The following is a 16,062-nucleotide window of genomic DNA, read 5'->3' on the forward strand; positions in this document are numbered from 1 at the left end:
GGTGAGATGGTGACCCATAACTTTGTTTGATGAAAATTTCAGAATCGTCTCTAACTCAACATTTTACTTAACTATCTCATTTTTTTCTCAAAAGATAAGAGCAAAATGATTTGTGACCTATCATAAATGGGGTCACATGTTCAGAATCTCCTTAAAAATGAAATATGGCGCTTTTCGAGAGTTAATTTAATTAATTTTTAAAATTAAATTAAATTATATTAATTCGATATTTTTTTATATCAATATAATAAAAAATATATCTTAAAATATTTGTCAAAATTCATATCGTTTCACCATAAAAAAGAAACTATGACAATTAAAAGATAGCAGAGGGAGTAAGTCTTAGATATTTGTGCGACTATAAATTATTTTATTAACGATAAAAATAAATATTTTAAAATTAATATTATTATCAAATATAAAAATATATCATTTTTTAAAAATTAACAAGAATCATATAAGTCGTAAACAAAATGAAAAGAAGTTGCGGTTTCATTACGTTGTCCACAAAATGAAAAAGTGATAAGTTGGGCAGGGTTAGAGAAATTCTTTGTAACCATACATTAATTATAGTAACTAATTTATGTATTTATAAAAGTCGTAGTAGTTGATTTTATCAGTATATATATATATATATATATATATATGTATGTATGTATGGGGTCCTCAGTGTTTTTTTTCTTTGCAAATGTTCGAAGTATGGAACAAAGTCGATATGGGGCCTTCACGGGGGTTGGTGAACTCTAATTAGACATTTGATCATGTTTCTAAATTTAAAATAAGTAATTTTTATTTTTAAAATAAAAAAATAATATTTTAAAAATTGAAATCGTATTTGACCATCAATATATAGAGTCGTTTTTTACTACTTTTTTTATTTTTGAGTAATTTAATGTTAATACCTTTCTGTTATTTTTCAAATTTTTGAAAATTCTTAAATTTCAACTTGAAGATGCAATTTTCAGAACTCAACTCTAAAATAATAAAAAATAAAAATCATGATCAAACGCCTTGTTAATCACTCCACGCTTTTCTATCACCAACAAGGTAATCATCAAGTGTACAAGTACATTTAAAACGTGTCAATTAATTTGAAATTCTTGAAAATTTCGTGAATGTGTTATCTTCATGCATAGATATTGAAATATTAAAAAAAACATCTACTTAGCATCTTTTATCTCTATTGAAATATAAGTGTGGATTAATAAATCCGTAGTTTTTTTGTTATAAAAAGACATTATCTTAATCATAATTACTAAAACTAATATTCATCAAGTGCTCATTGCTCATTTTTCTGCTTTCTTTTCCACATGCTTATCCTAATACTTTATATTAGAGGAAATTATTCAAGGATAAGTCAATCCATGAATATTTCAACTTTTCTCACTACTTTAACAAGGAAAAAAAGAAACAGAAGAACATGAGAGTTTAATATGCTAATTCAACGCTGTTGTTTAAATTTAAAACAAAATCACTAATCTCTAGGGAGTGGGAATGAATAATTTACTTATGTGCCCACTTAATCCACGTTGAATAATTTATTTTGCATCATAGTCAACAAATCATGCGATTGGACAGCTTATTCGACAATAATCTTATTTTTATATTTTTATTTGTTTGATCAAAAATTTAAAATTTAGTATTCAACTAATTAATTCAAATTTATATTGGATAGTATTTATTCGAAGGGAAGTACTCTGTTGCCTTCTATCGTGATGATTTACATAGCGCGTATATTCTCGGTGTAATTGTTATGTAATTTATAATTTCGTAATAAAAGAATGGGGTCAATTAGTTAATTATAAATCTCTTATAGCACATGAAACTACTGCCCTATAGATAGTTTGGTTATAATTTTTATTTAGTTTGTCTTTTTTTTTTTTTGCACTAGTAAAATACGTGAAAAACCGATGGGCATTTATTTGATTATTTTTCACGCAAAATTATGGAAACCTATAAAAGATTATTTAATATTTTTAAGCAAAGAGATGTGAGTCCTCGATTTTTTGTTACAATTGTTGGTTTTTGTTTCTTCTTCTTCTTTTTTTTTTTTTGGTTGATTTAAACGTCTTTTTCCCCTATCATTTAAGTTCCCGTCATCGTGACATGATAGATCTTGGATTTATAGAGGTTGGTGCCTTTTTACCAAATCGTTCCACTTTCCACACTGTGAGCCCGTTTGGATGGGCTTAAAAAAAGTAACTTTTATATATGAAGTGTTTTTAGAACTTTGAAGTGCTGAAAGTTATTTTTATAAATAAGTAATTGAGTGTTCGGATAAAAGTGCTTAAATGAGGAAAATGATGTGAATTTTAGGGTTAAAAGAATAAAAAGGGTAGTTTGGGAATTTAGTTAAAATATAAGGGATATAAAAGTAATTTCTATGGTAAAAAAAAATGACTTTAAGAACTTAGAAAAAAAAAGTTAGGAATCCTAACTTTTCATTTTTGACTAACTTTAAGAACTTTATGGCTTAAAGTTAGCATTAGGCAAACACGTTCAAAAGCTAAAAATGGGCTTTAAGTTGGTTTTGACCAACTTAAAGCCCATCCAAACGGGATCTATATGTATAGTTAATTAAAATGATGAAACGTTGTGCGACGATAAAAGATTTAAAATCAAGAGATAATTATGCTACATAGTCTTTTGGCAAATTTGTTTACAAAAAATGACCTTTTATTTATTCGGTCAGTTTGACAACTTCTGCGATGATTTTTTGTAAAAAAGAAAAGGGACGTCCACTTACGTCCACAAAGTGGACATCCATTTTCACAACACTCCCCCTTGGATGTTCACCTGTAGTGTGCCTCATTAAAAACTTTACAATAAATAATATACATAGTTATTCTGAACACTCATAGATATTGTACCTCGTTAAAATCTTACTAGGAAAAATCAAGTGGAAAAAAGCCTAGTGAAGAAAAAGAGTACACACATATGGTAATACGTCTTGAGTGCTGCCTCATTAAAAACCTTACCAAAAAAATTCAGTGGGAAAAAATCTTGGTTAAAAAAAGAGTAGAACGCGTATTTTACTCCCCCTGATGAAAACTTCATTTGATATTTTGGAAATGACGCAATCCAATCTTATATCTTAGCTTCTCAAAAGTTGATATTGGTAATGCCTTTGTGAATAAATCTGTAATATTATCAGTAGAACGAACTTGTTGTACATCAATATCACCATTCTTCTGGAGATCATGTGTGAAGAATAATTTTGGTGAAATATGCTTCGTTCTGTCTCCTTTTATGAAGCCACCTTTCAATTGAGCTATGCACGCGACATTGTCTTCGAATATAACTGTGGGTACTTTGACATCACTATATAGGCCACATCTTTCTTTGATGAACTGTATCATCGATCTCAACCACACACATTCTCTACTTGTTTCATGAATTGTCATTATTTCAGCATGATTTGAAAAAGTAGAACCAATAGACTGCTTTGTAGATCATCATGATATAGCAGTTCATTCGTGTGTAAATAGATAGTCTGTTTGAGATCAGCTTTATGTGGGTCTGATAAATACCCTGCATCTGCATAATCAATAAGGTTTGTACAACCTTTGTTAGTATAAAATAAACCCATATCAATGGTACGTTTTAGGTATCGCAAAATATGTTTGATACCATTTCAATGCCTTCGCGTTGGGGATGACCTATACCTTGCCAGCAAATTAACAGAGAATGTTATATCATGCTTGGTTGCGTTAGCAAGGTACATAAGTGCACCAATGGCACTGAGATATGGTACTTCAGAACCAAGACATTATTCATCCTCTTTTGGAAGTCGAAATGGATCTTATTCCACTTCAAGTGATCGAACAACCATTGGAGTACTTAGTGAATGTATTTTGTCCATGTAAAATCGTTTTAAGATTTTCTCAGTGTAGGCAGATTGGTGGACAAAGTCCCGATCTGCTAAATGTTAAATTTGCAGACCTAGATAAAGTTTTGTCTTTTCAAGGTCTTTCATCTCAAATTCTTTCTTTAGATATTCAATAGCCTTTTGGATCTCTTCAGGGGTTCCAATGAGATTTATGTTATCAACATAAACGGCGAGTATAACAAACTCTGATTCCGTTTTTTAAATAAAAATACATGGATAAATTACATCATTTATATAACCTTCATTTATCAAGTAGTCACTAAGGCGATTATACCACATACGCCATGATTGTTTCAGATAATATAATGATCTTTGAAGTTTCATTGAGTACATCTCCCGAGACTTAGTACATGCTTCAGGCAATTTTAATCCTTCTGGGATTTTCATGTAAATTTTATTATCAAGTAAACCATAAAGGTAAGCTGTAACTACATCCATTAGATGTATTTCAAGATTTTTATATACAGCTAAACTAATAAAATATCGAAATATTATTCTATCCATAACAAGTGAATATGTTTCTTCATAGTTGACCCTAGGTCTTTGAGAGAATCCTTGTGCAACAAGGCGTGCCTTGTATCTTACAATTTCATTTCTCTCATTTCGTTTTCACACAAAAACCCATTTATAGCTAAATGGTTTTACACCTTCAGGGGTTTGAACTACAGGTTCAAAAACCTCACGTTTAGTAAGTGAATCTAATTCTGACTGAATTGCCTTTTGCCATTCTGGCCAATCACATTTACGTCGACATTCTTTGACGGATTTAGGCTCAAGACTTTCACTCTCTTGCATGAGGTTAAGTGAAATATTATATGCAAAAATATTATCCACCGTAATTTTCGATCGATCTAAATTTATCTCATCACTAGTAGAACTTATTGAAAGTTCTTCATTCACTTGAGTCTCGGGTTCACTTGTTTCTTCAGGACTATCAGGATTACTCAATCTTGACATTCTTAGGGGGGGTTTTTAGTATCATTTTTGTTATTCCTTACGTTTCTCTTTCTAGGATTTTTATTCTTTGAACCCAATTGTCTTTTACACTTCAGGTGTGTTTGTGATTCAGAAGCTATGATACTAGTAGATGATATTTTTGGGACATCAATTCGGATAGACACATTCGCTGCAGGGATACGTGACTTAATTATCCGTTTCAAATTAGTAAATGAATGTAGCATTTGATTTGTTATGTTCTGTAATTAGATAATCTTCTGGACCTCCTGCTCACATGTACGGGTACGTGGATCAAAATGACATAGTGATAAAACCTTTCATGCAATTTCTCTTGCGGGGTCCTTTTTCTCTCTCTCTAATAGAGGAAAAATTATTTCATCAAACTGACAATCTGCAAATCAAGCAGTAAATAAGTCCCCTATCAACGGTTCAAGGTAGCAAATTATGGAGGGTGAGTCAAACCCAACATATATGCCCAATCTTCATTGAGTGCCTATTTTTGTACGTCATGGCGGTGCTACAAGCACATATACTGCACAATCAAAAATTGTGATGAAGAGTATTTATTATAATGTGTCGGTCTGATACGCACAAGTACTGTTGCATGTAAGATAGCATGACTCCAAACAGTAATTGACAATTTTATTTTCATTAGTAGAGGTCTGGCTATCAATTGTAGGCGCTTAATAAATGACACTGTAAGGCCAATTTGAGTATGAACATGAGCCACAGGATGTTCAATTTTTATTCCAATTCATAAGCAATAATCATCAAAAGCTTGAGATGTAAATTCTCCAGCATTATCAAGAAAAATAGTCTTAATTGGATAATCTGGAAATTGTGCCCTTAATCTTATTATTTGTGCTAACATCTTCACAAACTCCAGGTTACAAGATGATAAGAGGCACACATGAGACAATCTAAACGATGCATCTATTAGGACCATAAAATATCTAAAGAATTCACTAGGCGGATGAATATGTCCACATATATCTCCATGTATACGCTCTAAAAATCTAGGAGATTCGATGTCAACCTTCAAGGTCGATGGCTTGGCAATTAATTTGGCTCGATAACAAGCAGCACATGAATATTCATCATTCGTAAGAATCTTCTAGTTCTTTAACGGATGTCTAGTTGAATTTTTAAGAATTCGTCTCATCATTATAGATCCAGGATGACCTATTCGATCATGTCATAACACAAATATATTTAGATCAGTAAACTTCTGATTTACGATCATATGTGCTACAATTGCACTAATTTTTGTATAATATAGGCCAGACGACAAAGTTGGTAATTTTTCCAAAATATATTTCCGGCCTGACACACTTTTTGTTATACCAAGGTATTCAGTATTCATTTCATATAGTGTCTCAACATGATATCCATTTATGTGGATATCTGTAAAACTTAACAAGTTTCTTGAGAATTTAGAAGAGAATAATGCATCTTTTATAACAATCTTTGTCTCCTTAGGCAAAAATATATTAGCTCTTCCGGAGACTTCAATTATTTTCGAATTACCAAAAATTGTAGTAACATATGTTTTTCTTCTAAGCAAGTTGGAAAATATTTTTCGTCTTTAAAAATAGCATGCATTGTTCCACTATCAATTACACAAATATCCTTGTGATTGATCATTGATCCAAATAAAATTTGAGGCATATCCATATTTGTTCTTCAAAAAGAAATAAGGTAAATATTATAATTAATACATTACTCATTATACAATTTTTATTTATTTACATGAACTAGAAATATAAATAAAAAAAGAAATTATTTAAATATTATTAGGCTTATCAATATTCATATTTTCTTCTGAAAAATTAAAGAAATTAGCTATATCTAGATGCATATGCTCAATATTATCTTCAGAAATAAAATTTATCTCTGGATTATTTTCTGCCCTCTTCATGGTTGCCTGATATAGCTGAACCAGACGTTTTGATGACTGGCAAGTCCGTGACCAGTGCCCCATACCTCCACATCTATGACGTACACTTTTTAAATTTTTTTTGGTAAAACTTCTGGCTTTTCACTCTTCTTTTTGTACTGCTGATCATTTCTCGATGTCAGCCGAGCATCATGATTATAATTTCTTTTTCGACCATGACCACGACCATGATTGGAGCCATAACCTCTTTTTCATTGGTTATAATTTTTCTGATTCACTTCAGAGAGTGGCAAAAAATAAACGGGCCAACTATCATGATTTTTTCATTAACAGTTCATTGTAGCATTCAGCAATAAGAAAGTGAGAAAGTAATTCAAAATATTTTTTAAACCCATTTTTGCGATATTGCTACTGCAGGAGCATATTCGCGGATGAAAATGTAGAGTATGTTTTTTCAAGTTTATCTTGCTCAGTGATTTCTTTTCACATAAATTTAACTGAGCTATAATTATAAATAAGACAGAATTATATTCAGTTATATTTTTAAAATTCATTAATCTCAGAATTAGCCAATCATGACGTGCTTGTGAAAGGACGACCAATTTCATATGGTCATATCTTTCTTTAAGATTCTTCCACACCTTAAGGGAGTCTTTTAATGTGAGGTATTGTAATTTTAATCCCTCCTCAAGATGGTGGCGGAGAAATATCTTGGCTTTGGCACGGTCTTGCCTAGATGTCGTAATGTCATTTTTGATGGTGTCTGCTAGACCCATCAATTCTAGATGTATTTCGACATCTAGTGCCCATGATGAGTAGCATTTTCCAGATATGTCAAGAGCAACAAATTCAAATTTAGTAATATTAGATATTTTAAGAAAATAAAATTCTTACCCCTTTTGTTACCTTCTTAAAAATATAGTTCAAAGTGATGAAGGCTCGTGCTGATAACGTGTTATAAAATAAATAACTTAACAATTTAATAAGAAGGAGAAATAGTAATAAACAGTAAGAGAAAGAGAGAATTTCTCAGTGAATTCGTATGTTGTTGTTGTTTAACTGCAGTGGCTTGGCTATAGCCACTGCGAATGGAAAAGTATACAAGTGAGGAAGGGGACAAAATTTGATGGAGGAAAAAAAGAAAAGAAAGAAAAGCAAAAAAAAGGGACGTCCACGAAGTGGATATCCACTTTCACAACCAATATTATTTATCATAATTTTCTTTTTGCTACAGAAAAATATTCTCTTATTATATAAGAGAGATTTTGGGGCTGAAGCATGCAAATCTCCATCGACTGGCCTTCTTTAATGAGGGTATTTTTAAGAAAAAATAAAAAATATATATATTTAATACGAAAGAGTTTGAAGCTTTAGCAAGGACATTTTCAAAAAAAATTGAAAAAAATATTTTTTTCTTCTTTAATTTAATTAATATACAAGTTTTTCGAAATTATGGGACTCGCTTTAGCTGTTGACTTTTAATTAAATTCATATAGTTTAGTTATAATTTTATTATTTTGAATGTCGGTAATATTTGTGTATATTTATAACTATTTTGAATAAAAAATTCAACGATCGATGACGAAAAATACTTGAGTTATGGACATCTCAATAGACCTCTTCACATTAAATTTGTGCGAAAAAATGAGATGATTTACTACTACACAAATATATATTATAATTTATTTTAGAGTAAAAATTTAAAATTATTTAATCAATATCATTTAAAATTTATCAATATTAATGAGCAATATTTATCAAACACTTTTTTATGCTTTATTTAATTAAAAAATAAATTTGTGAGCAAATATTAGGTCCGTGCATAGCACAATTTTTTTTTATAGAGAACATACATATTATATTACATATTATAGCTCCAGCAAGAACTTGACCATCACAATAAACATTATTATAAAAAATGACAATTTAAAGGTCTGATTGTTGTGATATGCCATTGATTTTTTGAGTCATCATATATTTCATTAATTACGTTGTCACAATATATTTAGCTAAGCAGCCAGAAGAGAAATGTACGATGCTATAAAACTATTTCAATAATATTAAATATTTTTTCAAAATTAAATAAGTCAACCTCCACGAAAGAGAATACAAGAACAAAAAAACTTAAATAACAAAATCAACAAATTTTGGATTTTTTTTAGGTATGATAAACTCATGATTAGACTAATTCTTCTTATATTCAGACGATGAAGATAGTATGAAGTATCTGTGATTTAAAAGGAGGGGAATAAAACGATCCATTTTATGTGGCACAAGCCGATGTATAAGTCTCGAAATATAAGGTGTAAGATATATCTAAGGTAGAGAAGTTGCTTCCAAAAACCATCGGCTCAAGCTTATTTGAGAAAGATAACACACAAAAAATGATAATACTTGGGATACTTTTTAAAATAAAATTACCATCCACTTCATTATTTGATCTACACATCAAATATACATATATATATATATATATATATATATATATAAAAGGAGAATGATAGTATGTGTAGGAGCAATGACAAGAAATGAATAAAGTTATCTCATGAACATAGTGTATGAAATCTTTATCATATCTGTTGGTGTATATGCATTTTATTATTAAAATAAAATATTAAGTGCATATTTTAGTGGAGATAAATTGACAAGAATGTGGTCAATTATTTTTTGTGTAACTTATGTAATCACTATGCCATGTTCTACCTCATTATGCCTTGTAACATATGTAACCTCCAAGGCATGATTCCTCAATTCATTTATCTACATTATTATCCATTTTATTCTTATTCAAGACAAAAAAAATTCTTCAACTATAAATAATGTTGTTTCTTCCTTTGAGAAGTGTATGTCAAGAAAAATGAGAAGTGTGATAAATATTGTAGAGTGTAGTTGTGAAAGAGAGAGTTAAGACAAGAAAATATTCTAAGTCTTCAACTATATTCACTATACAAAAGAAAGTAATTATATATTAAAAGATTTTTGTGGAGCTTCGAACTCTTCAACTAATTTGGAGTTATTTGAATTGTACGAGACATTATTGGGCTGTTGTATTCTGTGGAGGACAAGTCAAGAAATATACTACTGGATTGATGTAGATTATACCGCAGTAAGCTTAAATCCTGTAAATTTACCTCTTTCATTTGGGCTCTGAAATATTTGTAGTATGCTCCAACCCGAAACTCAGTCCCAAAACACATTTCAAAGGTTGGTAATTTATAAGAGTTGTGTGTGACAAATGTCATGTTGTAAGTTGAGTAACATAAATAATACGTGTGGACCATGGAGGGTAATTCATTATGTGGGCTCACTCTAGCATTACCATTTACCACCAAGGATAGACATGACAATCTTTTGAAAATAATATATTATTTTGCCAACAATTCAATCCTTAGTTTAAATTTATGACAGTAGTGAAAACCATCGGTGAAAATTATTAATTTCATTCTCAATTTATTGACAAACTTAAAGTATTATCTTATTTAGTTAATTAAATTTAAATATATCCCCAAAACGATATTTGAAAAGTTTTGTATAAACTCATCCAAAACAAATAACTAGCTTTATATTTTCAACAAAAATCGAAATAATAATAAATAAGTATATTCTTCTATTGTCAAACCTCATTACTCTCTATGAATCGTGAATTGTTAGAGATTTTTTTTTCATAGTTCAAAATATATGGATCATTCAAAGTTCAAGAAAATTATTTAGATTTTTTTTTATATTTATTCATTATTTAATATGGTTCTTAACTATTTTATATTTTTTAAGGAGAATAATTTAAAAATAATTCAAAGGCTAATAATGAAAAATAGTCTGATTTTATGTCCTTATATACATATATATATTTTTTTTCTTTAAAGGTTTGTTAGACTCAATAATTAACTTAGACTTGAGGAAGTCCTTTTTTAATTTGTCATTCAACAGAAATGAATAGTCTCATTCAATGGAGGGTCCCATATCTATATATAATATAAAGCTAGATAAAAGAAAAATGTTGTGGCACATCTCTTTGGTCAATGATTTTATTTATTTATTTATTTTATTTTTTGACAATTTTTTCTATGTATTTATTTTTTATTATTATACAAAAATGAATGTGTTAATTACTATTCCATTTATTTATGTTCTTTAATATAAAAAATTAATTATCTTTATTTTTATTAAATTCATGACTATTGATAATCATAACTCCTAAACCATATAAATAGTCATATTCATGATATCATTTGGTATTCCATGTTATGTCCTATAAATAGAGGCGTAAGAAAATTTTTCTACTAAAGAAATGATCAAATTTATATGTATAGTTATAAACAGGCTCCCGCAAGATTATTGGCTAAAAGGTATAATCCTTTTTTTTATTTACTTGTAAGTCGTAATTTTTTATTACATGAATTTTATTGTAAGAACTTGACAAGAGTTTGAAGTAATGCAAATTTTAGTATATTATGTCAATAAAAGTGTTGACTAAAAAGTTAGAAAACAGACACAAAGATAAATCGTCCTCAATTTAGTATTTAGTGAGAAAAATCTAAACTGGCTCCCGCAAGATTATTGGCAAAAAGGTATAATTCTTTTTTTTATTTACATGTAAGTCGTAATTTTATTGTAAGAACTTGACAAGAGTTTCAAGTAATGCAAATTTTAGTATATTATGTTGATAAAAGTGTTGATTAAAAAGTTATAAAGCAGACACAAAGATAAATCGTATAAAATCAAAAAGCTTAATTAATAAAGTAAAAAAAACTACAAAAGAGGAAAGCTAGCTATAGAAAAAAAAATACATAACCATGTAGAAAAAAAGAAGCCAAATCATTGTGCAAATCAATTTTTCCATCAAACTTTCCTAATAGTTATACTTTGACCTTTATAAAAATTTTGGTGATTGCTTTATAGGATAGAAGAGTCTCTTTAAATGACCACTATGATAAATATATTACAAGAGAACAATAATAATTTATATTTATATATAACAATAAAACTAGAAATATAACTTTTCCCATCAAACTTTCCTAATGGTTATACTTTCACCTTTATATTAGAAGATTGTGCGTTGATTTTATATTTTTTTTTTAATGTTTAACGATTAAGATCGTAAGAATGATGTATTATTTATCTATTTATTCTGATTCAAAATAGTAACTTATAACTTTGTTACACATAATTACTATTGTTTTCTTATTTTTTTGTAGTTTAACTTCCTTAAAAAAAATTTTAATTATAATTATTTTCCATGAATTTTCAATTAGAAATCCTTCATTGTAAGCTTTAAATAACACTAATATCATGATTCAAAATGGGCCATGAGTGGCACCCACCCTTAACCTCCTAGATGGGAGAACCAACGATGTGAACCCCAACTTATAAAGTATAACAATAACGCGGAAGCTCAAACTTATAAAGTAAGAAATAACAATCCACAAGATTTTACTACATAACGTTCCCCAAAATCTGAAAGTCATCACATTAAGGACATATAATTCTAAAATACTAAGTCTAGAATGTCAAACAATAAAATAAAATAAGTGACAATACTAAGGACATCATGTCATGACTAAGAGAATCAATCACGAGCTAGAATGATAGCTCACCCTGAAATCTTATGAATTGGAGACTGACTAGAGCTGAGGTCGAGTCGAAGTCGGTGGAACACACGCTGCACTCCACAAAATAAAAAAGAAAAGACACAAATAGGGGTCAGTACAGGACAACATGTACTGAGTAAGTATCATCGGCCGATTCAAAATAGAAATCAATATTCATAAAGTAATAGCGGAAAATCAACAATAACACTTAACAGGCGGCAACCAATGAACAATTACATAACCAGTCAAATATATCAAGATCACACATGAGGACTCAAGCCTCCACATCACACTCTTTTGAAAAATGAGTTATTGGAGATTGGGTAGTATTAAGTCATTTTAGTTTATTTTTGTTTAATATTACCGTGCCGAAATATGACACCCGATCCAAATATACCGTGTCGGAACGTGACACCCGATCCAAATATAATTAATTTATCATTCTTCATGATTACATTCTACTTCATTAACAATATTTCATCAAACCTTCTTTATTCAAGGCACCATTTTTTGATAAGGCAATTTCGAGATTATATATTTCACGGTCTTGGGATTTCAGACCATCACAATAACACACCAAACATCCAACCACAACAATTAAATGCACAGTAAACTTCACACATTACTCAATGACTATCAATCACTATTAAGAGTCTATCTATAATATAGAATAAAAACCATAACCTACCTCAATCGAAGAACCGAAGTAAAGAAAGTTAATCCATCAATGTTTTTCCTTTCTTCAATGCCTCAGATCATTTCCAATCTATCAAATATATAATACTTATAACTAAACTAGTCCGTAGACACCAATATTATTTATATGTTTAACCTAGATCCAACAACTCACCCAATTCTATAATCAATTTCTTAAATTCTCAAGCCTAGGGCTAAGTCTTAATTCCTCCAATAACATAAATTTAATGGTATTCATATAGTACAATACACCTACTATTTAATTACTTATCTCAATATATCAAAGCTTGGATTAAGTTTATAATGTTGTACGAAAATTCATCACAGAATCAAAGTTAAAAAATAATTTTCTTGAATTTACAACTATGAAGGACAAGCAGCATATTCGTGAATTAGTTTATATAGTAATTGATGATATGAATCTACTCATCATTACATATTGATTGGTAATTATTATTATATTATTAACCATCCAGTTTTATGACTTTTCCACCATCAAAGTGCACTGGTCTTCCTCTATTAAATTTGAAAGAAAGTAAAATTGACATATAAGGCAAACCATTTTAACCCAACAATTGATTGTATAGAAAAATAATGATATTGGAGTTTCTGTACACTTTACCTGAAGTCGTTTTCTAAGTCTTGCCGACGTCGAAATTGAGTTCTTCTCGTATTACAGTTTTCGCCGCATGATGATTTGTGGTGGTTAACAAATATAAATCTACTAACTCTAATTTAATAAATATGGAATAAGTGGCATAGGGTATTAAATAAATTACCACTTTAACCCATTAATTTAATTACTTATTTAAATTCACCCCTCAACTAAATAATCATAGTTATCAAATAATCCAAATACCTATTAAAAATTTACGAAGTGAGTCTTTTATAAAATAAAAAGTTCTAGTTCTCAAAACAACCTAATGGTCGTTACAACTAAAATCTACAAAATAATGTTTTGAGTCTATTGAGTTTTTCAACTTTATTATAAGTCTATATTAAATATGTCAATTAACTGTCCATTCATCTTCTTTAATGCAAAACTAAATGGTCTTTATTTTCATAACTCTCATAATTTTTATTATCATAACCTCTAAAATAATTAATAGTCATATTCATGACATTATTTGATATTCATATTATAGTCCTATAAATAGAAGCGTTGTAAGACTTTGTAGAAATGATCACATTAGTTTTGTATTTTTTATTTTTATTTTTATTTTTTAATGATTAAGATTGTAAGAATAATGTTGCATTATTTATTTACTTTTGGTAGTTCTCTTTATGATTTCTCTTTATTTTGTATTTTATATAAATTATTTCCTTTAAATAGAAGCATTGTAAGACTTTGTAGAAATGATCGCATTAGCCTATAAATTTCGTATTTTTCCTTTTTTATTTTTCAATGATTAAGATTGTAAGAATGATGTTCAACTATTTATTTATTTTTGTAGTTCTCTTTATGATTTCTCTTATTTCCTATTCTATATAAATTATTTCCTATAAATAGAAGCATTGTAAGACTTTGTAGAAATGAGCACATTAGCCTATTAATTTAGTATTTTTTTTCTTTTTTCTTTTTAATGATTAAGATTATAAGAACAATGTTGCTTTTTTTTTGTAGTTCTATTTATGATTTCTCTTTTTTGTGTGTTTTATATAAAAAATTATTATTGTAAGTTTGTATTTTCTTTGGTCCGTAATAGTAACTTGTTACTTTGTTGGAAGTCATCCAATTACTAACTAAACATTTTTCTCTATGAAATCAATTGCATATTTAAACTTATATTGACATTTTATAGTCTTTCCTAACCGCGGAAAGCACAAAGAAGTTCACTAGTGTTTAAATAATTTGACTTAAGTATTCTTTTAAACTTTATTGTGCTTAATTTGATCAATTAATGATTTACATTCATAATGTTAAAAGTGGTTGGCTGCTTGTTTAAAACTCACCCTAAAATTTCCCAATTGAAGACTTCTAATTAAAAGATACACCCTTTATTTCATATTACTTGATCTCTATTAATTTTGTACATCTCTTAATTTTTTTTTTAGTTAAAGATATATTTTAGTAAACTAATCTTATTAATAATGATTTGGAACTATACCTTATTAATAATGAGAAAAAAATCTCTAAATTGTTAAAATAGACAGCTAAAATGAAACATATATTTTTGTGATATAAAAGCCAAATCAAATACAGGAAAGTAGCGGGAGTATTTATTTGTTGGGAAGCTTATATATATATCCCACTAGTTTAGGAGTTAATTATTTAGATACACTCTAGTTTGCAATAGTACACATCTTACTAAATTTTGGTGCGTCCAGATACGTTCAAATATGTCCAGATGTATGTATCTCGGGATACATGAGGTTAAAATTTGGTGTAATTTATTTTTAATACATTGTATCCAAGTGGATTTGCTCTATCTGAGATATATAAAATCTTGTTCGCCTCTCTCCCATCTCCCTCTCCACTCTCCTATGTATCTGGTATCGCAGATACATGTGAATCATACCAGATATATACATATATATGTATCTAGTGTGATTCGCATTTATCTGAGATACATAACGAATCTCGCTCGCCTCCCTCCCTATTTTAGCGTATCTGATTACAAAAATACATGTGTCTAAGTGTATCTTTCTCAATATATGATAAAAATTCTTAATTAGTGGTAAGATAAATAATATTTTAAAAGCATAGATAATAATACTATATATGATATTGAAATATGTCTAATTATATAATTTTCCTAGTTTTTTTATCTATAGATCTAGTTATTTTTAGACCACCTTTCAAGTGGAAGGACTATAGTTAAAGGCAGGCATTAAAGAAAGGGAAACTTACATAAATATACAATATTAAGAAAATATTTATCATTTATAGCAATAAAAAAAATTCACTGAACACTTATAATACATTTATAATACAGTTTTAATACATATTGCAGAAAACTATTTATAAAACATATATAATACAAGTTTTATAGATGGATAATATATTTATCACATACTTTAATAGACTTATAATA

The sequence above is a fragment of the Solanum dulcamara genome, chromosome 7, assembly GCF_947179165.1.
Source record: "Solanum dulcamara chromosome 7, daSolDulc1.2, whole genome shotgun sequence".
NCBI lineage: Eukaryota > Viridiplantae > Streptophyta > Magnoliopsida > Solanales > Solanaceae > Solanum > Solanum dulcamara.